The sequence below is a fragment of the Gavialis gangeticus genome, unplaced genomic scaffold (assembly GCF_001723915.1).
Source record: "Gavialis gangeticus isolate Ggan-Ray unplaced genomic scaffold, GavGan_comp1, whole genome shotgun sequence".
Classification (NCBI taxonomy): domain Eukaryota; kingdom Metazoa; phylum Chordata; order Crocodylia; family Gavialidae; genus Gavialis; species Gavialis gangeticus.
The window spans coordinates 10137570-10150221 of record NW_017729025.1 but is presented as its reverse complement, the minus strand read 5'-3'; positions in this window follow the sequence as shown (position 1 = coordinate 10150221).

Sequence of the window (12652 nt, the reverse complement as noted above, 5' to 3'; positions counted from 1 at the left end):
GATCTGTTCAGCTACTGTAATAAGCCTCAGGCAGGCTTATGGGAAGGGAGTTGGCACTGTTATACAGCAATGCTAATTAGCCTGCCCCCAGCATCTGCTGGACGTAGTTGCATTGCTTCTGGTTGAGGAGGCAGCCTAGTATGCTTAAGGGCACTGTCGTGGGCGGGGGGGAAGACAGTGAGTTTACCACGTGCACATGGACTTCAGGGCTGGATGGACATGGCGGCCCAAGCCTCATCGGCTTTGGACTAGTAAAATACCAATAAAAATAATCATGTTCTGAAGCTTAGGAAAACTCGGGAACTGCTTTGTCCTGCCTGCTTTGTGTTAGCCAAATATGACAAATAGCATTTTTAGCAGTTAAAGCTGCCTCGTATCCTCTTTTTCTTTCTTGCCTTTCTTTTCGAAATGTTCCTGAGCCAAGCGTTTTAAATTCAAAAAGCAAATGCATCTACGATTTTGTGCTGACGTCTCACTGACTCCATACATTCTCCTGATGTCCTGACCCATAAAAGCTCTAGATATTAATAAATGTCAGCGAGATCCCAGGATGACATTATCATAGCGGTATTTACTCCATTACTATGCATTATCCATGTATAAGATCAGGCGTGGATTTGAAAGTATAAATAGGCGGAGGAAATTTCTGTGGGCAGTGGAAGCAGGGTTCAGAATATTTACAGCTGGGAGGCAAAAGGAATTTCTGATGCACAGGAAACATTAAACAGAGACTTTTGCTGGGTTTTTTTTAGCACGTTCTAATTCAGCCTGTACTACAGGCACTGTCACCAGGGTCTGGGCAGCGGCAATGAGGAATTGCGCTGCTTTACCTTACATTTACATTATTTTAACCGATGTATTTAGAACAGGTTGATAAATTAATCATGACTTCTGGGCTGATTCCCAGCAGCTTATAGCTCCATTTTACACTCCTGCCTTTGCAGAAGGTCGAGGGAACGCACGAAACCCAGGATGCACAGCAGATTTCCTGTGCACCAAACCCATCCAGTGCCAAGCACTTCCTGCCTTTCTGTGCAGCGGCTGCATGCAGCGCCATGGCCAAGAAGGATTTTAGTGCTCTATGTGGGCAGGGGAGAGCTTTGACTAATGCGGAGGCAAAGATGGCTTAATCATAGCATCACAGAGAAGTCGGGTTCGAAGGGACCCCCAGAGGTCATCCGGTCCACCCCCCTGCTAGAGGCAGGGTCATTGCTACACAGACTATCCCAGACAAGTCCACTGTCTAATCTCTTAGCAAAACCACAGTCAACCCTGACACAAGACAAGACCTAACATCCTAACTAGCCACAGGGAAAGCAGGGGGACCACAGCAGCCAATGTCCTGCTCCTATGAAACGTTGTCAATATATGCTCAAGAGATCCCAGGAATATACACCCAGAGATCTGCTATGGAGGAAGGCAAAAAACCCACAGTCCATACCAACGTGACCATGAAGTAAAAATCCTTCCAGACCCTAAATCTGGCAACTGGCCTGACCCAGAGTGGAGGGGCAAGACCCTCCAGCTTTAAGCCCCAGCAGGAGCACTGGCACAGCCTGGCCAAATCCCCAGCCTGGGCTGAAGCCTTTAATGGGTGAAGGCAAGTAGATTTGCACAGGTCTGGAGGGCCCCAGAGCAGGTCCAGGTGTCCTGGTAGACCATGGACTCAAGGCAAGTGGAGAAATGTAGCATCTCTGAGAAAGGGGGTAGCAGTTTGCAGAAACAAGTTCCCAGTCTGTTGCGAGACATAGGGTGGAAGTCTGCTTCCCTTTGCATACCTACGCGGCAGATTTGTAGCCAAATCAAAGTGGCTATTTGCCCAGCAACGTGTTCATAGACTGAGCACACACACTTGGCTTACACACTGGCTTGGCACATGTGCAGCTATGAATCTGTGCCTGTTCTGCCCCTATATTGGCATCTAAGGCGCAGCAAATGCAAGGGGCCCAAAAGGTACGACCAGCAGGTGTTCAGCTCAGGAGAAGGAAGGCTCTCCCATGTTTTAACCCAAGAGCTGGAGACCCTGGTTTTATATCCTCTTTGCCCAGAGGGGACTTGAACCTGCTTGGAGATTCTCTCTAATATCGCAGCATAGTGCACGAAGGCCAAACAGGACCCAGAGCCTCCTCCAGTGCTCCTTTTGCAGCTAGCCCCCAGGAGAGGGAGACCAGCAAGGCCAGCTGGATTTACACCTGAGATGACCAACATGTTCAGAAGCTGATTCATCCCAGGAGACATGGGGTACAGAGCATGTGGAGATGGTGAGAAATGGGAACTCCTCAGTGCCAGCCCCAAAAGTGAATCACTGCATGTTGGCTGAAGGGGGGGGAAGGCTCCCAGTTTAGCCAAGCTCAATCTTTCTGATTTACTACTGGAAACATGTTTTAAAGGCAAACACATCTATGAGCTCAACCTGGCTTCTTCCTTCTCATCATCACCTAACCTGCAGGCCAAACTCTGCCCTAAGTGACCCTTAGTTAGCTAACTCTGCCACTGAGAATAGGAATTGGAGCATTGCTATTGCATGTGCCTCGTTTGCAGGCGAGACTCATCTCAACCCTTCAGAGTCAATCTTTCCTTATCGTCCACCCTCAACAAGAACCAAGCTTCAGCAGACCTCATGCTTTCCCCAGTTCCACCACTGACTTCAGTCCCTTATCCACCGGGCCTGCAGTGGGCAGGTGCCCAAAATAGCCTCTGTAATTGAAGTTAATGACCAATTCTGTTGATGGTGCAGCAGGAATAAGAGGATCCTGCTTACTGCCTCTTAGCTGTGCTGGCTACAAAGAGATTACCACAGTAAAAAACTCAATCAGTAGCTGTGGCTCTGAGTAGGTACACGAGGCAGTTCTGATCAGGAAGGAGGTGCTGTTTTTGCTGTTACTTTTCTAAGCAGGTCTGCATTTAATAAGGAGGTGTAGGTAGGAGGGAGTGATTGCAGGGCTGGGGCTAGCCAAGGAGCGGGAGACAAGTGGGTTGGAAGGAGTGAGAAGGGAAAAGAGAGCGGAGGTTTGTAGAGTGAAGGTATTAACATAGGGGGACAGAGAAGCAGCCTCAAAGCTCTTGGAGCTGTCGCGCCAATAAAGGAGCTGCTAGAAAGGCCGGCTACAGAGCAGAGTGCCACCGAGCCTGCTTTCCTGTTCAACAGCAATCCCAGCCGCGTTTCTATCTCTCCGTTGCCCCAGGCAAGAGGTTCTCTGCTAAACAGAAGAGGAAAATGCCCAGTAGAAAACAAGCTACCCCTCACAAAATTCATCTCCAATGAGGTGCTGTGTAAGAGGTGGACATGAAAAAGATTGGAAAGGAAGAAATGGCAAGTGATGGCTAGATGGTGGTGAGACACTTTATATTAAAAAAAGGAAAGGAGAAGAAGAGACCCTTCCTTTTAAAGTAGGAAACAGCCAAGATCAGACAAGTTTCAGGGAGGAGCAAGATCTATGCATGAAGGCTCGGCCCATCAAACCTGGCAATGGGGGAAGTGGTCTGAGAGTGGGGCTAGAGGCCCGCCAGGCCAGGGCCAAAGGCTGGCTGTATCCTGAGACAACCACAGAGCCATGGCAGGCTGAAGTCCTAGACCCTAAGTTGCATTCACATGAAGACCCCTTAAAGAAACACTTAAAAAACCCCTTTTGCCCCTGTGCTGGCTCTTAGGCTCCAAGCTTATACCTAACTCAGCTTGAAGGGTCTTCTTCTGAATGGTGGCTCACCCGATGCCAGGCTCCTACTCTCTGCCCTGCGAGGCCGGGCAACAGTATGGAGTGTCCCTTCCCTGAGGAGCAAGAAGGGGCCTTCCCAGTTGTAGGGGTGATGACAAGATGCCCCTTAGCACTTACCCCAGGAGCCAGCGTGTATTAGACTGGGCGGGTAGCACTGCACATACAGAGCTCTCTGCTGGGGTGCAGATGGTGCAAGATTTCCAGGATAATGGGTTTGGGGTGTATCACCTGGTGCATAGAGGCCAGTGAGTCTCAACCAGCGTGTTGTGAGATCCTTTCCAGGGTGCTGCAGGGTGTCCTCCAACATTAGCATTGTTAGGGGTGAGAGCGCCTGCACATGATTCACAGGGGAAACCCAGAGATTTCAAACAGGAATCCAGCGTGTCAAAACCATTCTGGCCAGCAATGGGCTTACTGAGCTCTTTCCAGCAGGAGACTTGCTCCGTGATTTTGCCGTAGTCAAAAACAAAACCAAAAAAAGAATGAAAGCTCAGAGCTGGCATTTTTGAGAGTGCTCAATCTTTTACAGCACGGAGCCAGGTGCTTGCAACCCGCATGCCTCGCAGGCGGTCAGTCCCCTTTGGTAGGGGGAGGGATGGTGGCTGCCAGTGGCAGAGGGTGGGAGAGGGGAGAAAGGCAGAGAGGGAGAGACGAGGGATGGCTGATGGTGCAGGGGAGGGAAGGGGACATGCCAGGCTGAGCTGTTTGACACTCATCCCCCAGTGCTGCAGGGCAGATCTGGTCACTTTGGGGGTCTGGATCCACCGGTTGAGCACCACTGCTTGAAACAATAAGGGAGCCCTTTGGTGATGCCCAGTGTGTTCTGCATTTTAAGAGGTGCCATAAAGCACCCAGAGAGCAGTAATGGGTTTGCAGTGAGGCCTGGCATCTTTGTGTGTGTTTACAACCCTGGAAACCTGCAAACAGTCAGGAGCAAGGCGCTGGGTCCCCTTGGTGTTGTCCTTCCTTCTCCGTGCCAGCATTGCTATGGGCAGGGGAGGATGGGCTCCAAGTGCCCCTGAGGTGTTAGTGCCCGGCAGAGGGTTGCCCTATTTTGCACCTCTAAGCCTGTTACCTTCAGGGTGCCTAAGCAGGATGAAGTCTAACAGTACTGACAGCCACGTGGAGATTATGTGTTAATCTAGAGAGCGCCGGTCATCAAGTGCACTGCAGCCAGAGCCCAGGGTGGGCATAGGCGAAGGGGAGCATGGACAGCAGGTTTGGTGAGAGTGGTGGCAGGGAGGGGACTGACCGTGGAGACAGGTTGTTGGGCACCAGTGGACATTGCAGCGGGACAAGCAACGGAGGGAGAAGCGTTCAGAGATGGACCCGAGCATCCACAGTTCAGAACGAGCCACGTGAGTCACCAGTGTCTTCAGCAATGATGGAGAGGAGGAAGAGGTCCCAGCCTCCTGAGCGCAGTCGGAGGCAGGCAGCAGGCTTGGAAGCAGGGCAAGGGGCACAGCACTTGTGTCCCCAGGACGGACGTAGGTGGAGGAGGTTTGGTGGGGACACAGCGAGGGTCTTTGTTTGCTTGGTTACGGAGGGACAGCACGCAGCGGCACAGCACATGGCACTGTCCTGGTTTGCAGAGTCACTACTGCACACGTGGTCTCACTCAACACTTCAAATGCTGACATGGCAATACTGTTCCTATCTGTACAGCTCAACAAAAGCCTTCAGGCCCATCGGGAGACAACGATTGCCGTCCAAGACCAAAGGCTTCTTCCTGATCTTGCCATTGATCCAGGAGAAGCAAGGATAATGTCAGGGGAGTTACACCTCCCCAAAGCCCGTGGAAGTGAGGCCAGGATCAGTTCCTCAAGGCCTAAGGCATGGGTAGACACAGCCTTGCTGGGATGATGTAGTTGGGGCTGGTCCTGCTTTGAGCAAGGGGCTGGACTAGATGCGACCTCCTGAGGTCCCTTCCAGCCCTCATTTTTGTATGATCCTAAAATAAATCCTCTGGTGGCATCACTTTGCCTGGCTCCTCTACCTCTGCTTAGACCACAGCATTACACCCATGTAGTGGGCTAACATGAGCAGAGGATCTGCCCAAAATTTCTCTCTCTTCTCTATCTCTCCAGCCCCAAGTATAAGCTGTGCTTACTTATTGAGAAGCCTCAGTTTCCCTCTTGCTCCTTTTTCAAGCGACAGCAGCACTCAGCTACCTGCTAGAAGACTTTCTGCATGGGTTCCCCTATGCCCTGCCTGGGTTTCTCTAACACAAGCATGGCCCATAGACGTCACCAGCCACTAGGCTGAAGCCTTCAGCATTTCATCACAAAAGCAACCCAGCTGAATGGAGTGAAAAGGAGGGGGGTTCTCGGTACGTGTCGAGATGGGGAAACGGTGATGGGCTTGGTACAGATGGGGCAAGGAAGGAAGCTGGCTGCAAAAGATGCTAAACGATGGATGGAAAAGACAGTGGTGGAATAACTGAATTCAATGGGATTACGCATGTTTGCACTTAAGCACTTGCTTTGCTGAATAACGATGGGGTTGCTTGCTTAAAGTTAGGCTTGTGTTGAATCAGGGCTCAAGAAAATGGGATACTGGATGCAGTCTGCTGTGCTCTCTAGCTGTCTGCATATAACTCTATGGACATCAGTTGTTTTATATTCTGCATTCATGGCAAAATACAGTTACTCTAATAACTATTACCTCTTTGCTAGGACTCCTGGTGTTTTTGTACGAGATGGCTTGTTGCAAACTGACCTGCCGTCTCTTGAGAGTATTCCAGTTCTCAGGATGCACCTAAGAGGTAAATGATGTTAATGCTGCAGTAAGCCTCGCTAATGACTGGCACGAGACCTGGCAGTTTTCCACCAGGGAGCAAAGTTCCCGTGTTTATTTTTTTATAGCGTAAATGGAAATGTATTGTAATCCAGAGGCGTTCGCTTGTCTCCGGTTGTACGGCGTGCACGTATATAAAAGAAAGTGTTGTCGATGGCCCTGCTGCATCCAGCAGAGAGCTCGTGGAACGTAACACTACATGCTCCTTTATTCAAATCAGCAAGCTCCCTTCCCGTGATGTTTGCTGTCACACGCTACCGTCTTTGCTTTGTTACACCTCCACACATGCCTGTTTTTTCACAAAGTGTTAGGCATTTGGGCTCTGTGGGAGGTACTTTCAGCCTCTGTTACTTCTGCTTCACCTGAGCTGTTGTGAAAGTCAAGCAACTGCGCTACCTTCCTTAACGCCTGATGTGTTCGTGCAAACCAGGCTGTGAAAACTGAAAAACCTACAAGGCTGCTGGGATGTTATCGCTGCAGACTTCGCTGTAGGCTGCTAGCCAGGGAAAAGGATTTCCTGGGGATCGGTGAAAGTGCTGTTGAGACTAAGGAGACTGATGGCAGGGCCTGCACTTGGGGTGGGGGATAATGACTGGAGACTGTGTCTTGCCAGAGCCCCGGGAAATATTTGTTAATGCTTCACTTATTTTTAAATATGGTAAATATATGATCTCACAGCATGAGCTTGGAGGAAAGGAGAAGGTAATGTGTAATGCTACGCCTCAGTCGCTCACAGTGAGATTCACAGCCATTGACTCCTAATTTGGCTGCTGGTGTCCTGGCATGACTTGGCTTCTCTCCATCCTCTAGGCAACCCTTGGGCTTGGAAAAGCCTCCCAGCTCAGGCACCTACTCTGCGCCTAGAATTAAAGGTGCCTGGTATTCGCCAGAAAGATGCTCAGGACCTTATAGGATCAGGTCTGTGCTTCTCTTCCCACCTGATCCAGCGTGATTAACCGAGTCTCCTCCACATGCGAGCTGACGTGCACTGTGCGGTGCCATGTGCAGTTGTATAAGCAGCAAAACGTGCGTCAGCGTGCAGAAAGTGGCGGCGGCGTGGTTTTGAGCTAAAACACCTTCATAGTTTCATAGTTTCTAGTTTCTAGGGTCAGAAGGGACCTGAGCAGATCGTCTAGTCTGACCCCCAAATGTCTAGTCTGAACCCTTCGATGTGTTTTAGTTCAGAAGTGCGCCGCCACCATTTTCTTGGGGCTGATGCACATTTTGTCACTTATACACCTGCATATGCTGCAGTGCTGGGCGCTTTTAAAACCGCCTGCCACTGCAGTGCAAGCATGTGTACAAATGCCCATGGTTTTTAAGTGATGCTTAATGTGCATTAGTTTATTTTAATGTACATTAACTAAATAGCATATTTTTAGTGACGCTTCAATGCACATTAAAATAGGCTAACGTGCATTAAAGCACACATGCAGATGCGCCCATTGAGTTCTTTATTGACATGAAGTGGATCATAGAATTATAGAAAGGTAGGGCTGAAAAAGAGCTTCAGAGAAAATAAAAACAGGCAAGTGAAATATTGATCAGCTTCCTCATGAATCTTGCTTTTTTTCCCCCAAAGGATGGAGATAGGGCTCTTTTTCACAAGCAAAAAAGAGCTTATTTTAATCTTAGCAAATGCTCCCACTTACCTTCTGACTGTTTCAATGGCTGCTTTCATCCACAATGTTGTACCAGGCACAACTGAATGAAGAGAGAAAGAAAAAAGGAAAAAAAAAAAAAGAGGAGATGATTTAGGTTACTTCAGGTCAATCAGATAGCCACAAAAGGCACAGCAATAAACTTCTTCCTTTGCCCAAAAATGTGTATAGTCCTTCCATGTGTGAGTACTCAGCCTAGCTCAGGTAAGTTATCTTGTATGTGTGCTGCTGCCTGCTGCTGATTGACCTGTTCGACTGCAAAGATTTAAAATACAGATGAAATGACAAATGCTTTTTTGATCATGAATAAATGTAATCTCTCTTCCCGCCCCCCATCCCCTTCTATGCAGCTCCCTCCCATTAGATCTCAGTAAATAAATGTCCCTTTTTATAGTTAAGATTAGCACCGGCTCTGCTGCCCCAAATGAGGACTTTTTGCTTTGCTGTGGTATAGCATAACTTTGGTAACTGAAGTGTGTTACATTTATTGTTCCCATCATGGACTATTGCAAAGGTGTTGGGTCCTATTAGTTCTGGTTAGTGGTAAAGTCACTGGCTTTGGTGAGTGGAAGTGGGATTAATGCAGGGAGCGCTCTGAGACTGGCCGCTGGAGGGCTCCAGTGCCTTTTGTCAGGGAGGTATTCACTGATGAAGGAAATCGCACAGGGCAGCAGAGATGAAGTGAAGTCAGGCTTAAGCCTGGCTACAAAGAGCAGACTGCAGACTTGGCCGACTGTTTCATATGACTCGTCTGCTTCCTGCATGCACAATTACAAAACATTAAGCAATCATCAGAGGACTTCCCTGCAGTTTTTCTGTGACATGAACAAAACTGCAGGAAGAAATGCTGCGCATCAGAAACAGATGTGCTACCTCAGTAGGACTCAACTCTTTGGCCACGAGGGCCAGAGGAGATAGGCAAGGCTGATCTGTGGGCTGGATCCCAGGGTCAGCGCCTGGATCAGGTCCTGTGCACCCAGGTCAGGCCCCATGCTGCCTTGCCCCAGCCCTGTGCAACCACCTCCAGCTTTGGCCCCGTGCACCTGATCTAGCGTGCAGGGCTGTGCTAGCTGGCATGCAGGGCTCCAGAAACGTGGCCACGGGGAAGCGGGGCTTAAAGCTGCCCTGCTACCCCGCTGACACATTTTTGGACCTTTGGGGAGCCCTGTATGCTAGATGACATGGCTCTGTGAGCTAGATATGGCCCACGGGCCATGGCTGGAGCAGCCCTGGGCTAAATGAACAGCAGGGAGAAGCACTCAAGCACTGAACACATAGGGAAAGGCCAAGTGAAAGTGGTGCCCCGCTCCAGCTCTGCCTGACTGTCACCTCAGGACACTTGGCTCCCTAAAAAACAATGACCCCGGGGCTCGGTTTCTGCAGCGCTGCGGATGTCTGAGTCCATTCATTCAGTCCTGCTGTTATAAGTCTGGCAGATCCCTGCACCTGTGGCCGAGCACATTCCCAGGTCAGGACCCTGCACCAACTAGCTCCGAGAGGAGCCAGTTTTGTATGAACCATTTCCATTGATAGCCAAGGTGGTGCCAGCTTTACCTGTGTCATAAGCTTGTGCATGTGTCCTGCCAATGTGGACTCCAGACTGAGGCCTGGGGCCTTTATAGCTGGTTTGGTGGGGGCAGCTGGGTGACCGTGGACAAGCTGTCCCTCTGCCGTGTGCCTCCTGCTCCCCACTGGCAAAATGGGGACTGTCTTTGTTAAGTGCCTTGGCAGAGAGATGTGCCCCAGCTCTGCACATACGGGCTCCAGAACTGGGGAGCCGTGTTCGTGCAGCACCAGGCGCTGCAGAGCGGGTTATCCCCAGGGGGCTGCACTGTGCAAATGCAGCTGTCTTCCAGGTGAAGAGCTCGCCTACAAGGGCAAGTGCAGGTGCCTGGCATGGCCCGCCCTTGTGCTACATGGATATAGCCTAAGATCTGCTGATGGATGGGGCTGTGCAAAAGCTTTTTATCATTTCTGAACTGACTTGGAGCTGCTGCAGTGGCCGTCTTCAGGAGCGGTCTGCCTGCTTGCAACTCACCCTCCTGCAAAGCTGTTACCCTTTTGGGCACAGGGTCAGGATCGCTTCTCCACCCCTCCTCCCCTTTCATGTAGGACAGTCAAGAAAGGTGTGGGGCAGGGCAGAGAGATTCACACGCAAGGCTTCTTGCTTGGTAGGGAACTTTCGCAGAGTTATAACAACCCAGTCCTGCGCCCTTGGGGACTGCGATGCCCAGGGGCTGCTATTCTTGTGCCCTCCCTATGTGGGCATCTGGGACTGGTGCCAGGGTCTCCCAACCTTGGTTATGCTATGGAGGCAGGCAGCCACACGCAGGATGAGCCCCGGGACTTGTACAACTCAGAAAAAAAGAGGAACCAAAAAAAATGAAGTGTCTGACCTAGGAGCTGTGCAAGATTAAAAGTTGTGAATTCGATGCTAGAACAGCCCACAACCGAATGAGAAACCAGTGGATTTCTACAAAGCAAGGGCTCAGCCCCTGTTTTCAACACCAGAGAGTCCTCACACGTCATTAGAAAGCAGGGCTGCTCTGGGAGGGGGGTGTTTGCAAAGCCCCCCGGCGCTTCTCTGCGCGGCAGAAGAAATCTTTATCTCCGTGCTGCTACAACCCTTTATCTTCCCGTTAATAATGAAAGAGCGGAGCCTGCAGTGTTTGTGTCTGGGTGCGGAGATGCCTTGTGATGGTCACCGCAAAAGAAAAGTCTCTTGCTGTACATGAGAGAGGCAGAGACAAGGGAAGCACAGCGACAAGCAAACAGGCAGGTACCTGGTCCAAGGGGGGCTGGACAGCTTCTATGACAGATCCGTCCGGACCCTGGTGGGAAAAGAAAGGGAAAGAGTCAAGCTAAAACCCCACAGCGCTGCTGTTCAATACAGGGCTAAACTGGTTTAGTGGACAGGGAGTTTTCAAGGAGCCTTCTGGTCTCTTCCGTGATGATGATTGTGTTTGTACTGGAGAAGGACGGGGCTCTGTCCTAGCCCTGCCCAGTTCATGCCAGCATTGCCTGATTTGAAAAATGGAAATATTGTCCTGGAACATGGATTTTTTGGGTTAAAGAGGATGGCGATGGCTGTACATTGCAACCCCTTTCAGAATATGCACGCGGGCTGCGTCATCCCTCTGGGATCACACCATAGGCAAAGTTGCAGTGACTTGGAGTGAGCGGGTGGCACCAGGGAGGCGACCAAGGAAGAACATCTAGGCCCAACATGAACAATGAGGATGGGAATGGTTTCGGGTTTGGGTAGGCAGGATCCTGCCTCAGGCAGGGAGCTGGACAAGATGACCTCTGGAAGTCTCTTCCAGCCCCATTCCTCTGTGACTCGAGAGCAGCACTGCTGCTCCTGCTAGCAATGAAGGGCAGGGGTTTGATCTTCAGTCTTACATGAAACGCGTCTACGGGTGTAACAGGGAACCCCTGCCCCGGGTACTAGAAAGGGGGGAGTGTAGGCAGGGCTCATTGCAAGAAGCGTGTCGGCAAGGGGCAGCAGGGATGAGCTGCTCAATTAAATGGAGCTGCAGGCCCCTGCCTGGGACTGAGTTTGGGGCAGAGAAGCTCATGGCCAGAGCCAGAAGGGAGAAGCAGCACAGAAGTTACTCCTGGCCTCCAGAGACTGCCTCCTCGGTATAACAGTAACACCAAGGGCCGCATCCAGATGAGCAGGGGCACGTGCTTGCAGTGGCACAAATAGTATCGGCACAAATTTGTGCCAATACTTTGTGCTGCGGGGCACGCTCCTGCACGTGCCCTTTGTTGCAGGCCATGCCCAGCTCCTCCTGGCTCCCAGCCAGGCTCCCAGTGCTATGGGGGGAGGAGGGGCTGGGTGGAGCACAGGCTCCCCAGTGGGGGGCTGGCCGGCAGCCAACCCCCGTGCTGAGGCACCCTGCACCCCAGCCCGCTGGGGAGCGGCGTGTAGAGGCAGGAGCAGGCAGCCCAGGGCAGAGCAACTGGCTGGGGCACAATGCGCAGTGCGCGCCCTGGACAAGGGCTGTCTGCTCCCCCATCTCCACGTTTGTCCAGGTGCACACTATTTTCATCTACTTTGTGCCCCTTTTTTTCCTGGTTTGTTTTTTTTTTTTTGCTACTGAGAAATCCTGGTAGCAAATTTTGCCCGGCGCTGCAAATTAGCAGTGCCCATAGGCAAGTGGTAGGGGGAGTACGGGGGTGCATGTGCCCCCACTGACAGGGCTGGTACCCCCCCGACAGGGTCAGCGGCTTCTGCGGGTGCCACCCCAGATTCAGGAGGCACCAGTCACTCGTGGCAGCACCGCACACTGTTTAATGTGCAGTGTTTGCAATTTGTGGTGCTACAAAGAGGTTTGTGGTGCCACAAACTGCATGTGGCTGCATCTGTGGATGTGGCCAAGGGCATGACAGGGGACAGACTGGAGGTGAGGGGCTGGTCAGAGCCCAGGGGGCACCAGGTGCTGGGGTGGACCCACGGGCCTGCTTCAGTGGGAA